Raw genomic sequence first — 17,500 nt, forward strand, 5'->3', positions numbered from 1 at the left:
GCGAGGGTTAGCGTTCGTTTCTCTTATCCGCCTTCTTTGATAATTGTCAAACATATAGAGCAAGTTGTAATTGATGTTGCCGTTGTTGTTGCTGTTGTTGTTGTGCCCCCGGTTAGCTCTAATCGGGAAATCTGTGTTCAGAGATTATATATCCCAGCTCATTCCGTTTTATTAGTGATATAACAAACTGAAACATTTATAATTGCTTATAGAAAGCAGTAGGTTTAATTTTAGGAACATTTATATAATCTAACTAAAAGGTTATCGCAAGCATGGCGGCGTGGTTAAGAATCTCGCTTCCCAGCAACGTTGCCTTCGGTTCAGGCCTACTGCACAGAACCTTCAGCAAGTGTTGTCTGCTGTAGCACGGGGTCGATCGAAAGCTTTCGAGGGGACTTTCTAGACGCAATCTGTTAGTGCGCCCGTCAAATATATATATATATATATAGGAGAATGTACGAAAAAAAAAACAACAGACGAGGACAGGTGGTGTAAACAACAAAAGGATGTATTAGTTTAACGCTCGGGAATACAGAAAGTCTTTAACGTTTAGAGCTACGCACTTCAACACAAAGAATACGGATAAAACAAGGAGAAAAACACGGAGAAAAAAAATTGAATGGTGTTAGCAGCTAAGCTCGGTTTCACCCTGTCAGAGAACGACGCGAAGAGAGAAACGAAGACATAAAAAAGAGGAAGAAGTGGATACGAAGTGGTGTTTGGGCGACGGATCTTGGTAGAAAAAAAAGAAAGTCATGGTGAGTTAGTAAGGAGAGCAAAGCAAGATTGGACTTACGTGGGCTGGCAGGACGATGAAAATATTGCGGAGTTGAAATTGGAGCAGTTGAAGTTGCCGTTGTTATCAGTGGAGTGCCTCTTGGTAGACAGTATTCTTCGTCTTTCCCTCGGGTGCACAAATAGAAATAGACCGGCCGGTCTATCTCAGATACATGGGGAGCCGGATTAAATTTTTCATCAACACAAGGAGAATTTTTTTTTTTTTCTGAAAACATTCAATGACGTTAACTGGAGTGTGGGGTTCGAGTAAACGTCATTCCACCTTTTAATTTATCATTACCATTCTTTTCGTTCAATTTCATTTTTCCTCCAGTTTTGTGTTTTTCTGTCCTTGTGTTGTTCCTTCTGTGTTTCGACCCTGTGTGGTTAATAAAAAAAAATTTAAGTCGTCAGGTATGTATATATGTGTGTGTAGATGTGTATGCGCGTGTATGTGTGTGTATGTTTAATAACGTACCGTATATAGTATGTCTGCACTCTTGTATGCAGTATAAATTAAGGAAATAGAAGCACTTGTACAGCGAGACAAAGAATTTTATATTTTACATCCCAACCTAAGTAAGGCATTTGTAAAATTTGAATGAAATTGGTTGTGTAGTTCTGGAGGTTTAGGGATTCACACACACACACAGACACACAGAAATACATTCTCATTTGTATATATATATAAATAATCGAATTAAGCTACAAGGATATCCAAAGTTAATGCAGTACGATCGCTTCATGCGACTCCATTTATTGAAGCAATGTGAACATTATATCAAATGTATAATGGAGAGCAATCCACAACTGCACAAAAATATAGAAATTCACTGAAATTACATTTCAACAGAAGGACATATTTATATAATTAAATCTAAACTCTCCAAGTAGAAAGGAAGAATAAAAAAAAACGTTTTGACTTAGAAACACCATACAAGCTAGTAAATAATTCTAAGCAGATTTTTAACTGTCACTGATTTTATTTGGCTTTTTTGTTTCTGATTTATGGATCATCTTATCAGCCCTAGTGATTCAAAGCTTAAGAGGGCACTGGCATCTTCTTTTTAGGGTAAGAGAAAGGGATAAACAGTATAGACAGCAAACATGGATGATATAGTTATAAAAATTTCTTTGGGTTTAGTGACAAACTACTATAGGTGGGGGGGGTTCTCTACTAGGAGACCAGTTTATAATGGAGTCTATATATATAGACCAGTTTATAATGGAGTCTATATATATAGACCAGTTTATAATGGAGTCTATATATATATATATATATATATATATATATATATACAGAGAGAGAGAGAGAGAGAGAGAAAGAGAGAGAGAGAGAGATAGAGAGAGAGAAAGAGAGAGAGAGAAAGAGAGAGAGACTATGCTTCGAAACTAAAAAAAAATATTTATATCATAACTTGTAACACACACAAAACTCAGCCAATCCTCAGCTCTGAGTAGCTTCGAGTTGTTTGTATCGTTGCGTGGAGATGAGTTAATTTGTGGGTTATATTTTCGTTATGACGTACGTGTACACGTCGTAGTATCACCCAAAGAAATATTTGGATGTGGCTATGTAAAATAACCTATTGCTGACTTATTGTGTTCACACAGAACGCACTCTATATTAAAACCAACACACGTCGTACTAAAACAGTAACCAACACACGTCTGTCAATTGCCCCTGACAGTTCACACAGTTCTCTATTTATTGAAATCCGTTAGTCCACTTTCAGTCAAATGGGGATGTAGAAGATTCTCCCATAACAATATTGTCAATCAGCTTATCGAAATTTTCTTTGATTTGAATGTGGACGAAGTGCATAACGTACGATCGTTATTAAACTCTCTTTATCGTATATTGTGCACTTTTGTCATCAATTCGAGTTGTGTAATTGCTTGAAGCTTACTAACATCTCATACTAGGATCTTCCTGAACTTACTACCCTATAAGTATAAGTGTATACTTATAGGGTATATATGTGTATATGCATATGAATGCATGTATATATGTATATATGTATATGTATTCATGTATATATGTATATATGTATATGTATATGTGTGCATGTATATATGTGTATATGTATATGTATGCATGCACTTGTCTGTGTGTGTATGAGTCTTTGTGTTTGTCTTTCACGACTGCCTCATAAACCGTGTTGGTCTCTGGTTTGTTTAAGTGTGCGTGCATGAAATCATGCAAGCGTTTGCATACAGATAAAGAGACGCGCTCACACACCCACTAAGCAGCAACAATAATTACAACAATAGCAACAATAACAATAATCCTTTCTACTATTGACACAAGGCCTGGAAAATATTTTTGTTCTTTGAGTGTGTGGGTGAGTAGGGGATTACATGGAACCCAGTGTGTAACTGGCACTTATTTCCTGGACCCAGCAAGGATGAAAGGCAAAGTCGACCTCGGACGTCCTGAGTTCAAAAACGAAAATTAAAAAAACAGCACTGCTTGGAACCGCTCGAATACTCTGGAAGGGGCTCGAAAACTAAGAGATGTTACATTAGTTCACTGGTAGTGAACAGCTGACACCGTAGTTCATCTCCAGCGTTAGAAGCTATGCAAAGACAATAATAATAATAAAAATAATAATAATAATCTTATGTAATTTATATCTGTAAACAAAATACGATCTGCTCAAGGCTGGGCCACATTTCATCGCAGATCTGTTCGATAATTCTGACCTGGTTCTAACAATCACCACCAAAAATGAATAAATAAATAAACAAGAAGAGCTAATGGAAGAACAATAAGAAAAACAAAAACAACAACAACAACAACAACTAACTATAAAATGGTTTCCTTTTTTGTTATCGATTTTGCTTTCTTAATAGAAGGAAGTGAAAATTCCTCAACACTCAGTCTTTGATTGAATTTGAAAAGCTGCAACAATTTCTATTTGTATTTCTCTTTCCATTCTGTCAGCAACTGAATACCCGAAATTCTCTTGTAAACTGCGTCATCATTTAGAAGTTTAACACTGCGAAACCAACACAATTAGAACAAAAGAACAGAAATAAGTAAAAAACAATCAGACAAACAAAAAAAAGAAGACGCCAAAAATAAAGCAAGAATTACTAATGGAAATATATATATGTATGCCAAAACATATAAATAACAAATCGTAATCTATGATGACTTTGGATAAATGATTTATTTAGATTTCTATAATTTACGTGTGAGTGTCTGTTTATATATATATATATATATATATATATATATATATATATGTAATGTGTGTGTATTTGTGTGTCTATATCTATGTATTATATATGTATTAAATATATATAACAGCTATATGTATGTATATACACATACAAACATATACATATATGTGTGCGTATGTATGTATACACACATATATAGATACATATATATATGTATGTATATACATACATATACAGACACACACACATATATATATATATATATATGTATATATATATATATATATATATATATATATATATATATATATATATACATATATATGATTCGTTTCTTTCCACTTTTGGCGGCTATTTCTAATTAGATTTCGGTCAAAACTTTCCATTACGGATTCATTCCTCGATGAATGTATATTTTTGAAGCCTGTCATTGAAAAATCTCTCATAATCTAATAAGGAATCAAAAAACCGAACTGATCGATTTCGATACCACACCTTTGGAAGTAGGCATAAATTGAAGTCAGTTTGTGATGAAGTGTCATTACTTTATTTATAGACAAAGAAATCAAACACTCTCTCACCACTCCACACGACGATCTCATAAAACACACACAGAAAAAACTACGCAAGCAATTATCTCGGATATATGTATACATGGGTGGGTACGTTTCTGTCTATATTTCTATGTCCGTTTGTTTATCTACCTGTCTGTCTGTCTCTGTCTGTTTCTGTCTGTCTGTCTCTCTCCAGCCTGTGAGAGATAAATATTATTTAAAGTACACTGTATAAAGATACGAGTTAGTAATAGCCTCTTGCTCGGAGATGCTGGCATAGGATACGAATGTTTGTGTAACCCACTTAGTGTCTCAACAATATATACTTTCACACACACACACACATACACACAGAGTGATGCCTCGAAATAAGTCTTAATTTATCGACCCTGAAATGATGAAAAGCAAAGTCGACCACGGCGGAATTTGAACTCAGAACGTTAAGACAGACGAAATACCGCTAAGCATTTGCCCGCCGTGCTAACGTTTCTACCAGCTTGCTGCCTTTCGTGTATATAATAGTTGTTAGTTTAGCCCATATCAATTGTAATTGAATGGACTGATGAAGAACAGTCTTAGAGATATGACCATATAATTTGTTATTTTAAAAGTTTTGATGTTATATATTTAGGACTATTATCCAAAGTGACTTTCCCTTCTCGAAAACATTCAGAAGTAATTTGAGGGAGATTTCTGTGTGATATTCTATGCAATTGTGAAACCCTGAATGTGCAGTGTCGTTATTTCACAGGAACATATTAGTTTCAGTATTATGCAAATGTATCTTAACAATATAAATGAGTTTTTGTAAAACAATAGGTCACTTACTTTCTTCACTTTATAGTATACTTTGGGAAATTTGAGACCTATCAGACAAAGAATTTGTTTTGATCTCTCTCTCTCTCTATATATATATATATATACAGAGAGAGAGTGAGAGAGAAAGACAGAGAGAGAGAGAGAGAGAAAGCGAGAGAGAGAGAGAGAAAGAGAGAGAGAGAGAGAAAGAGAGAAAGATCGCTAGCCACTACACATTTTTTATTTTCTCTCTTTGTTTCTTTCTGTGTACCTTTCTGTGGAAGAGCATAGGCTCGAAACATTAAAGAATTTTTCACTTCCCGAGCGTTATACTAATACATCTCTTTGTTGTCTACACCACCTGTCTTTTTTTTTTTGTGAATTCTCCTCTGGAGTATATATCTATCTATATATATCTATATATATCTATATATATATATAGATATATATATATATATATATATATATATATATATATATATATATATATATCTTACCTCCACAGTCTGTAATTTATTTAAGTGTCGCACAGGATGTTATATTTCAGGTACGTTTTGGTTTCGTGTCTAGTCCTATGTTAAATTAATATCAAAAGATTGGTAGATATTTATTGTTTTAGGTGGAGACTTTGCACGTATGTATTATGTGAGTTCCCCATCTAAAGATAAAGAATTATAAATATATGATATCTCAAATATATTTCAGTCTATATTTACCTTAAAATACGCTTGGTATCTACGTGGATGACTTGGAATTTGATTATTATTTGATACGAAAGAAAGTCATGTTGTAGTATAAAGTATCACAATTTGTAAGACATTGAAGCGCCGAGCTGGCAGAATCGTTTGCAAGCCGGGTGAAATGCTTAGTGGTATAAATACTAGGCTTACAAAGATTAAGTCCTGGGGGTCGATTTGCTCGACTAAAGGCGGTGCTCCAACATGGCCGAAGTGAAATGAGTGGAACAAATGAAAAAAAAAAACAAAGAAAATAAAAAAATTCTGCGTAAAAATAAGTAGAAATCACTTTGCAGCAATTTTCACATGCATGTATATATGTGCATGTACGTGCACGTGAGTTGACGTGTATGGACGTGTATCTGTGTGTGTAAGCGAGTGTCTGCGATTGGACAGCTTCCAGTATAACTAGTCCGAGACATGCCATCACAAATGAAGTCCATGATCAACTAACTACTTTATCAGCTTCAATATTAGTGAATATGGCTATTACGGAAAATATTAACCAACTAAGAGATCTCACACGCACGAAGATTTTTAAATATGTTTAACTTTGCTATTACCGCTCGAACATGTAGTTAATTCTCCCGACCACATTTACCGACCGGTTTTGGCAGCTAGATTTAGCGTCTAGAAAGATTCCGTCTGTAAAATTATACTCACAAAGTAATTACCAATAGAAAACTATGGTAGAAGACACTCTGTGCTCGCTAATACCTCGGGGGCTGCGTACTGAGATCAATCTAAGAACCAGCTGGTTACGAAGCAATCTTCTTAAACCACAAAACCATGCATCTGCAATGCTCATTGTTTTTTAACTTTCTAGATCTAAATAATGGATGGAGAAAAATAATAACATAGAAAACGCTGAATAAAAAGTTTGTATGAAAAGGAATATAGTATGATAAAATCCAGCATACTATTTATCACCGGAATAGCTAAATCAGAAGTTAGGATAGAAACATTCTTATTGTACTAATTATTAATGATATTGAGATTGATGTAGTCTTAAGCGATTTTTCTGCCATTATCTTATTCATAATTGACAACATTTTAGTTTGTAAACAAAACCAGCTGCAAAAATACATATCCACTCCGGTTAACTATATATTTCGATACATAATGTTACTACATTTGCCCGCCTCCTGCTTTGACAATAATATATTTTACAATTACAAAACAGAAAGTGCACGAATCTCTCGCGAACTTTCTAGTTAGCCCCGCCATTATAGAATACACATATATACTTTTGTACAAAGGACAAAGCACATGTTCATACACACATGTACATATATATCTATGGATGTTCAAACTCACACATACGCGCATATACATATAAATAGGTACGCCATGGTGCATGTATGTTTGGCTGTATACATAGGTAAATACATGCATATATAGCTGTAGTGTAACTGAGTGGTTAAGAAGCTCACTTCGCAAATCTGAGGTACGCTTTCGATCCTCCCGCTTGGTCTCCAGGACAATTGTCAATTATCTCATGAAAATACTCGAAACCAAATAGAAAACCACCAGGTGGGTTGTGCTTGTGATGCAAAAAATCACGTTGATTCTATCAGGCAATTACGATAGGAATACATGTGACTGTCGATTGATCAGTCACACCTTAATTAGAGACAGAATATTCGGTTGATCCTCATTATCGGACAACGAAGGTTCATCGCACACACAGGTATACACAATTGCAATCATAAACTCTAACGCACTCACACATATACGTATTCGTATACACGCATGCATTTATATTTTGTGGTAAAGTAAGTATATTAATACATGTAAGTGAAGGAATGCTAAACCTTGCTCTTGCCACCTATCATACGTCTACCCTCTAAGTAACTCCAGCCAGAAGTCACCTCGTAAAGAAATAGTCTCACTGAAAAAAAGAGAACAGAAAGTTTAACAGAAAAGGAAAGATTTTGGTTTCATGGTGATTGCAACACATTGCTGTGTGGTAGGCACAGAGGCTATTTTAAGTGGAGAAAACAAATATACAAGTGTATATTTTTTATTCTTCTTATAATAGACTGTCTATCGGTTGATTTGTTAACGTCCCCTGAACATAACAGTTCGGTAATAGAGAAGGATGGAATTGATACCAGGCTTTAAAACATTGACTGGGTTCGATTCCTTGAACTAAAATAACTGAAGAGGAGATTCAAAATGGGTGCAGCTACCACAATGCAGACTTACGTTTTTATATACACCGTATTAATCCTTATTGTTGCAGCAAACGTCCATTCTCTTACTTAGCTATAGGTCAACGGTTATTAAGCAAAGGGTCTCCAGCCGTGACCATTCTGCTTTTCTGGAATTATTCATCCTGCTGTTCTGGAATATTGTGTCACATTACCGAATATAACCATTCGCAGGAAAGGCAGTGATTTTTGATTTGAGAGACTATGTAGAGTTATTCTTCCGTTTTTATAAAATGGTACTGATATTTAGCCTTGGCAGGTTTCGTATGAAATGCCTTCCATCCGCCATATTTTTAGCAGGGAGATGGACGAGTAGTATCGACGAGTGGTAAAGTGTGCTTTGAATGATATTTGGGAATGATGTCTCGCAGGTTGTGCGACCATACATAGCAATCACTCAGTCCCCACATCTGTTGTAGAATACTTCGGTTAATTGATAACTTTGAGCGCACGTTCGAGTTTAAATGTAGTCTTATCAGTTTAAACGCATTTTAGGGTTGAGAGTTAAACAATGAAGGTAACGTCTTGCCTTTTCAAGCAAACATTAGACATTTGAAAGTATTTGTAGGTGTCGAAATTCTTCAAAACGAGATAAGGAATAGGTTTTCGTTGGTAAGTAACAGACAGGTAGCATTTAATAATTTGATAGAAATATGTGGCGATAAAAATAGAGAAGTATTCGAAAATGGCCGTCGGCTTTGTAAGCAAATATATTCACGTAGTTCAAATCGTAAGTATAAACCTATTCACATCTGCAAACCTATGAGTTTATCTTAGTGCAAATAGATCTTAATCTACCAATTTATCATTTCATCGCGTGATTACGAACACGTCTAAACGTAGAACGATTATTGTTTGGGAATATTGACGGAATAAATAAGGTGTGAAAATCACCTTTGCACCAAACTCTTATTTGTATTCTACATTGATGAACGTTGAATGTACTTAGAAATCTTGATGGATTTTAATTGTCCTAAGTTAAAAATGTTATCAGCAGCGAAAGAAATGAAGTCAACAATTCCAAATAAACAAAAGCGGAAATTTAGTTCAATTCAGTTTCATTGAATTCATTTCTATTTAGGTACTTAGATGTTATTCAAAATAATATGTAGAAAGATAGAGTGAATATGAATCAGAACGTTTTATTTTTAAAAAATTAAATGTAATATAAGCGTGTGACTATATATATATATATATATATATATATATATATATATATATATACGTGTGTGTGTGTGTGCGTTTCTGTGAAATGTATGTGTATGTGAGCATTTGTGAGAATGTATGAAGATATATATATATATATATATATATATGTATATATATATATATATATATATATATATATATATATAAGTGTGTGTGTGTATTATCTTTTATCTTCTACGTATTTCAATTAGTTTGCGGTCACCGTGGGTCACTGCCTTGTAGAAATATTATATACACCCACACATACACCTTCACAATGTGACGTAAATACAAAGACAGGAATCTGTAATGCTGCATTTGAGAAATAACAAATCCAAGTCGTCAACCACACAGATGTTTCTGGCACCATTCATTGTGAAATATCTCATAAACTTCTCGTAATTAATGGACAAAATATTTCTTAATTGAATTTAATTAGGAAATTCTAAGAAAAAGATTAATGAGAATAGAAAGAACTAGTTTAGACTTCTCAATATGAGTGAAATATTAGAATTAATATAGTTATGCATTAATGAATGCGTTTAAGTGAATCGACGAGAATTAATTATCATAATTAATATAATAATTAATTAAAAAATAAGTTTAAGACACTCAACAAAAATGAATTATTGATAAGAGTGAAAAAATGTTTCAGAGAATGTGTGTATACATAAGATGTTTGTTCCACGTTCGCGTTGTTTCTAGTCAACCCCCACTGCGCAATAATTTTCGTATTTGCCAACCAATGCTTTACGACTGAATAAGATGGAGACCAGCGGAAGCCTGTCGCATATCTATGCTAGAGAGTCTCCGCGCTCGTGTGTGTGTTTTTGCGATTCTTTTTCACGGTATGACAGTCCGTGTTAGTTTATTTGTGTCCCCTTTATTTCATAGATCAGCATGAAGGGTCCGATAACATTCGTAGAACAATGAAGATTGGTTAAGCCCTTCCGTATGGTGCATCAACATGGCTGTACTCCAATAACAGATATAATGGTAAAGGGATAAACGATAATATATATAAACGAGATGTAATTATTGATTTCAAGTTTTGGCACAAGGCTAGCAGTTCAGGGCATGTAAGTTAGACGATCACAGCTACTCCAGTGTTCTTCTAGTACTTATTTCATCGGCCCCGAAAAGACGACAAGCAAAGTCATCTCTGGTAGAATTTGGAGTCCGAACGTAAAGACGGACAATATACCGCTAAGCAATTTCTCCGGTGTGCTCACGATTCTGCCAGTTCGCCTCATTCACGATATATAATTGTTAAGATTAAAGCTTCAGAATTATATGTAACGTGGATGGTGCTTTAGAACTCATAGGACCTGTGACTCGGTTTCCGCGGTGGTAAATGTCTGAGATCGCTATATCCCCTCCTGAACAGGACGACATTCCGTTTCACGGGCACATATTTTCCACTTGGGAGAAATGGAGCGAGTGGAAATGAAAACTTGGCTAATTTCGATTCACGAATCTGGATCAAGATCTTACGATCTTGAAGACGACATTCTAACCCCCTTATACCCACATCACTTAACATAGTCAAGAATCCATATATTTTCGCGTGCGAGGATAAAGACAGTCTCCCGCATGAAGTTTCTGCCACGATCTCGTTCATTACCATCCCTCAAATTTCTGATTAAATTAAATTCCTTAAATATAATTAGCCAGTCAGTTTTCAATAAGATTCCTCCACAGAACATGGTAATGTGTCATGGTACTTAATTTATCGACCCCGAAGGGATGAAAAGCAAAGTCGACCTTGGCGGAATTTGAACTCAGAACGTTACGGCAGACGAAATACCACTAAGCATTTCGCCCGACGTGATAACGTTTCTGCCAGCTCGCCGCCTTAACTTACATCAAATAATGCATCATTGGAAGATGTGTTGCTTGCAGGGGAAATCTACTGAGTTACGACTCCTATAAGCCGTCTCTGTCTTCTCATAACCAACAGACTATTGTTAACTTCTGTGTTCCATTTTCAAAATTCAGTTATACCATTTGATTTCCACCGTAGAAATATGTTTAATAACGTTTTATTGTTACGAGATATGGTGGTGGGAACGGAGACATCGTTTATTGTTATGAGATGTGTTGGTACAAACCGTGATGGTGACGGCGTCGATAGTGTCGGCCCGTTATTGATCTATTAGTTGGCTATCACAACTACTACTTAGATAAGTGGGAAATAGTAGCGTTAACGATATACAAGCGATGAATATATGTAGATTATTTCCATTGACCATTTCCTACAAATGCACACTATATTATAAGTATTAATGGCGGCAACTGTTCTAAATTTGATTCACAAATGAGGCAATGAAAATGAATTTTGGCACAGAGATCTATAATTAAGTAGGCAACTAATCAATAATTCAGAGCCGGTTTGGAAGTGGACAGAATGGGGCTGGTTGATGCAAAATTCTCTACGACTCCAGATGATCAGGAATACTGGCTTTCGATTCTCGTTTGAAGCCACGTCATTAAGTTTACAGTCTTTTTTATTTTTATTTGCTACACTCAGAGATAGATGGACAGCGTCCATGTCCATTTCATAGGGTTTCCAAAATGGCTGAAATTGTTGCCTCCGATAAGAGTGTACTGAACTGAAGCTACTCAAAGGTCTTGTGATGATAGTGCTGACCGAACAACAGATTCAGCCTTTTAATCGGGAGGCGGTTTAATCCTTTCGATTGATAGCGTATCAATAACTGCTTGCAACTTCCAATAGAATCTACGTCGATTTTGCCTTTCATTCCTTCGAGGTCGATAAATTAAGAACCAGTCGAGCACTGGAGACGTGGTAATCGACTTACTCTCACCCCCGAAATTGCTGGCCTTGTGCCAGAATTTGAAACCGATATCTATTTGCAACTTTTTAATTGAATTGAGATTCTAGAAGAAAATCTCAGTTCAATTACTATAGCCCTGATCCCACCATATCAACCGGAAAGCTGTTCCAAATATTTGCAACAAAGACATCTCCGATGATGCGCAAAGGCCGGTGTTGCTGTAAAGTCAGGTAACAAATTTACTACTCTTCACCCGCGAGACATCAACGCAGTTCCCATTTATCGTATTTCAAATACAGAGTTGGGGGTTATTGAATCTATACGCCACATTGTGCGACGTATTACAGAACCTTGTGATTGCGAAGAAACCACTTTAGCCATAATAGATCACTTCTTTTTTAAAATCTCATGCCCACCAAACTGCGATATACCTGATACAAATATGACCACAGTACTACTACAATAGCGACCATGAAGACAGGAAGATTGATCCTTTATAGATTATGCATCGAGGCAGTGGCACAGAAGAGAACCTAAATACATGCGATGCCACAAACTCCCTTTCGCAAACTAATTACTCGCTTTAAGTGTCTCAATTAATTTTCTTTTTTTTTTATCTGAGATAAAGAAAGATTTAAAAGAAAACAAAAACATCATAATAATAACAATTATTATTATTATTATTATTATTATTATTATTATTATTATTGTTGTTGTTGTTGCAGTTGTTGATATCATCATCATTATTATTATTATTATTATTATTATTATTTTTACAAGAGCAAAAACAACAAGATAAGCAGTTATAATAATATCATGGCTCAGAGCAAGATTTTTAAATTAATATGGAAATGATTAGTGTGAAAGAATGGAAAGGAAAAAAAGAAAGAAAAGAAAACGATGGTGGGAGAGTACTGGAATAAACGAATAAAACTATTAATAAATGGGAGGAAAAAAATTACATAAAATAATCGGGGTGATGATGGGAAGCTGAAACAAAAGTAGAAGTTAATCAATTTTTGAAATCAATTCCAGGGAGTAAAAATATAGAGAAGCGGATTTTAGGTTTTAATTTTCTCGTTTGATTATAACGATCGTAATAATATCATTATAATTAGTTTTTGTTATTCGTATCACAAATGCTCTAGTGAGATATTAGAAGGTAACGTGAGATGCCCTACTATCGATATTCGCATTCTCAATTGAATATTTAAAGATTATGCTTGGCAACTTGGAATATATTGCTGTGTGATTTAGAATTTTGCTTCACGATCGTTTTGCTCCTAGACCATTTTTGCGCTACACTACCTTTGGTACGAGGGGCTCCTGAAACGTTTACTGGCAGTAAGGGTATCGAGAAAAGCCTGGTTGGTGGCCCAACCTTCCGAGTTCTTTAACAGGGCTTGGAAAAACTGAAAGACTGCTGCAGTGTGTGCATATGAAAAATGAATATCTGCAATGTGTGGATCTAAGAGAGGAATACCTGCAATTTGTGGATCTGCGAGAGAAATATCTTGGATAAAATCATAATTCACTGATCACCCTCTATTGTCATTTAACCAAGGCCAGGACCATTTTGGCTCCACTTCTTAAGTGTTATCTACATTCGATTCGGATTTACCATTATCGTTTTCCACACCATTGACTTTAGTGTCTCGTCTGCATAACCCAGCATGACGGTTAACCGTATTACATGGTATGTATATGATCGAGATCGGATCACAACATTTCCCATGAACAGGAGAGCATCGCGTCGTAGACTTACCCATTTAAACCTCAGTAAACTGGAAAAACGTGAAATGAAGGGTTTGAATCAAGAACACAACGCCCTGCTCGACCTGGAAATCAAAAACTCGATCTTACTATTGTGAGTGCAACACCGTAATTGCTGTGCCATGCGCTTTCACTTATATAACTGTTCGGGCGCGATTTATTGGAAGGAAACTTGATAATTTATATGGGATTATGTGAGTGGGGGATTCGTTTAATAGCGCTCTTGTAGCTTCCTAGAATTTTCCATTCTCCTGGTGAGAATTTTGCTCCGTTTACAATGAAGTCATTAAGCATTTTCAGCATTTTTGTTATAGAAGGATCCATTGCTAAAAGAAAGAGTAATTCTTCGGAAATTCGACAGGGGCCAAATGCAATAAATACAAACACACGCGCGCACACATGCACGCACATACACCCCCACACACTCATACACACAAAATACCCAGAGGCGCGAACTCCCATAATAGAAGCTGAAAATTCACCAATTTTACTGCGAGGTACACCTGTTTCGCTAGATATTAAGGATTTAGCAAAGAACGCATATTTAACAACGTATTTTACTATCGTTTGGGGGGCCCCAATACATTTGAAAGTAATTACATAATTTTAGTGATTGTTGGAAAACAAGAGAGGATATGGAAATAAGTTAGCCTGGTGGAAAATAATGACTAGAATAAAACAAAAAAGTCTAAAAACGAAAAGGAGATAAAAATAATAATAGAAAAATATTATAGAAAACCGGAGGAGGCGGTATTGTAATTGAAGGAGAAAAAATTAAAAGGGTAAGATTTCAGATAATTAAAAATATCTATAAAATTAATTAAAAAAAAAAACATCGATGGTGAATGTGACTGGAAGAGGAAGAGAGTGATAAATATTCTGCGGTAATTGTAAATATGTTGTTTGAAAGAAAATTACATTGTGGCATTGTGATTATTTCGGTAGAGAAAAAGTAATATGGCAAGTAAGGGGGTTACGATATGCAACAAAATCAGAAACGTTAAAATGTGAATAAATATATAGTGTAAAAGAAGATTGAAAAGTATCAAATCTGATTGGGGGAGTAATTTAATTACAAAATGTTATTAAAAAAATATATTGCGTATGTTAGATTTAATTGCAATGCTTGAGTCACTGAGTAATTCCATTGCATTCTTATCATCTGAAGCAATCATTAATTAACGATGGATTACGTTATAATTCTTGTGAGGAATAGGAAAGTTTGAATATACAAAGCAAATCACCTCTCAGAATACTTATTTATTTTATTCTCATCATGGAAACATATCATGTCTTCTTCAAATTTCATTAGTATTTTATTTCTAAACTTTAATATGATCCATGATTTTCCTTCTGATGTAAATTCTATTATCATATTCCCATATGTACTTCGATAACTTACTATCTGTTCGCCCGTCTGCACGACTAAAGTCGTATGGGTTTTAATTATATCACATTTTAAATGGAATTTCTATTGAACCGATATGATCTTTAATAATTGATTCATTTACAGGTGATACATTAGCAATAAGTAATAACTTTTGTAAGGCATTTAACATTTAAATAACGCGAGCCAGTCTTTATTTAATGGAAATAGTAATAATTTAGTTTGCTGTAAGGTTGATACCAAGCGAAGATTCTTTGTTAAGTTTCAAAAACAGCTGTGCTTGATTCTAGCTTTTAAAATATTTTGCTGTTGTCGAAATTACTACTGTATGGATTCTTGGAAAAGCATTCAAACACTAGATTTGTGAATTGGTCTATCAAAAAAAAAAAAAAAAAGGATGAACCTATGACGTGCAATGATGGATGCAAACATGGACGATTTCTATTCAATAAAATTCTATATTTCTAAAAGTATGTATGTTATCTTTTTAATAATTTAGAACACCCTGTATAAATCCCAGCTTACTCTAAAATATTTCTGAAGCAATAAAGACGGTAAAAATATTAATTTCAATGAAAAAATATGATTAAAATAATTAATCCTATAGAAATTTATTACTCGACCGTTACTTGGTTCACTAATTAATGTAAAGAGCTAAATTATTCAAATCTGGAGTTACCGCTCTACTTTGCCAAAGATCATGTTTTTTTTTTTTATACTCAATCTCTGCTCCTTTCAGTTTTATAACTAATTCTAATTAATTTCAAGTCATATTCTTGACCAGTATAAATCAATAACCAAATATTCTATTTTTTTTTTTCCATTTCACTATGGGTGCACAATTTTAATTAATTAAAATTTTATGGCTCTACAAATTAAATCAGTTAGTACCAACTTAAATAACTGTCTTCCTGATAGAAAGCGTAACTAGGAAATTTTCCTAGTTCTCTCAGCATTTTAAGGTATTACACTTAACAATCATCATTCAGTGAGAAGTTCTGACATTAACTGATGAGAATGTTATGTCTTTTGCTGAAGGGATGTAAATACGCAGAAATATATCCGAAGTTATCCCCATTCAGACACACTTCTCAAAGTTTCTCACTATTTATTTTTAAGAAATAATCAACAGGCGCAGGAGTGGTGTTGTAGTAAATAGCTTGTCTACCAACCACATGGTCCTTGGGCACCTTGGGCAAGTGTCATCTACTATAACCTCAGGCTGACCAAAGCCGGGCGAAATGCTTAGCAGTATTTCGTCTGCCGTTACGTTCTGAGTTCAAATTCCGCCGAGGTCGACTTTGCCTTTTATCCTTTCAGAGTCGATAAATTAAGTACAAGTCAAGTACTGAGGGTCGTTGTAATCGACTTAATCCCTTAGTCTGCCCTTGTTTTTCCCCTAATGTTTAGCCCCTTGAGGGCAATAAAGAAATAAGAAAAGCGGTCATGCTGGAACACTGCCTTTAGTCGAGCAAATAGACGCCGAACTTATTCTTTGTAAACCTAGTACTTATTATATCGGGCCCTTCTGTCAAACCGCTAAGTTACGGGGACATAAACGCACCAGGAGTAGTTGTCGAGCGATGCCGTGGGACACATACAAACATATACAGGCATATATATATATATATATATATATATATATATATATATATATATATATATATATATATACGACGGGTTTCTTTCAGGTTCCGTCTACCAAATCTACTCACAAGGCCTTGGTCGGGCCGAGACTATAGCAGAAGACATCTGCCCAAGGTGTCATACAGTGGGAATGAACCTAGAATCTTGTGGTTCGTAAGCAAGCTACTTACCACACAGCCACTCCAGGGTAGAAATTTTATTTTAAATTGCTATCTTCTTAAAATGGCAGGGTCATCAAGTAACCTACAAATTAGAGAATGGTAATTTCTTTAAAATGAAGCCATCTAGTTAATACTCTGCTTTTGTGCTACCGTTATGGCGAGATTTCGTACGGATGGTTTTCCACGACAAAACTGTCTATGGCGAATTTCCCGGACATGAAATACTGTAAAACCTAAAATTACGTTCCAAATGCTATAACGACCCAGCCCTGCAAACT

Source organism: Octopus bimaculoides, chromosome 21 (assembly GCF_046866305.1).
Source record: "Octopus bimaculoides isolate indiv1 chromosome 21, ASM4686630v1, whole genome shotgun sequence".
Taxonomy (NCBI): Eukaryota; Metazoa; Mollusca; class Cephalopoda; order Octopoda; family Octopodidae; genus Octopus; species Octopus bimaculoides.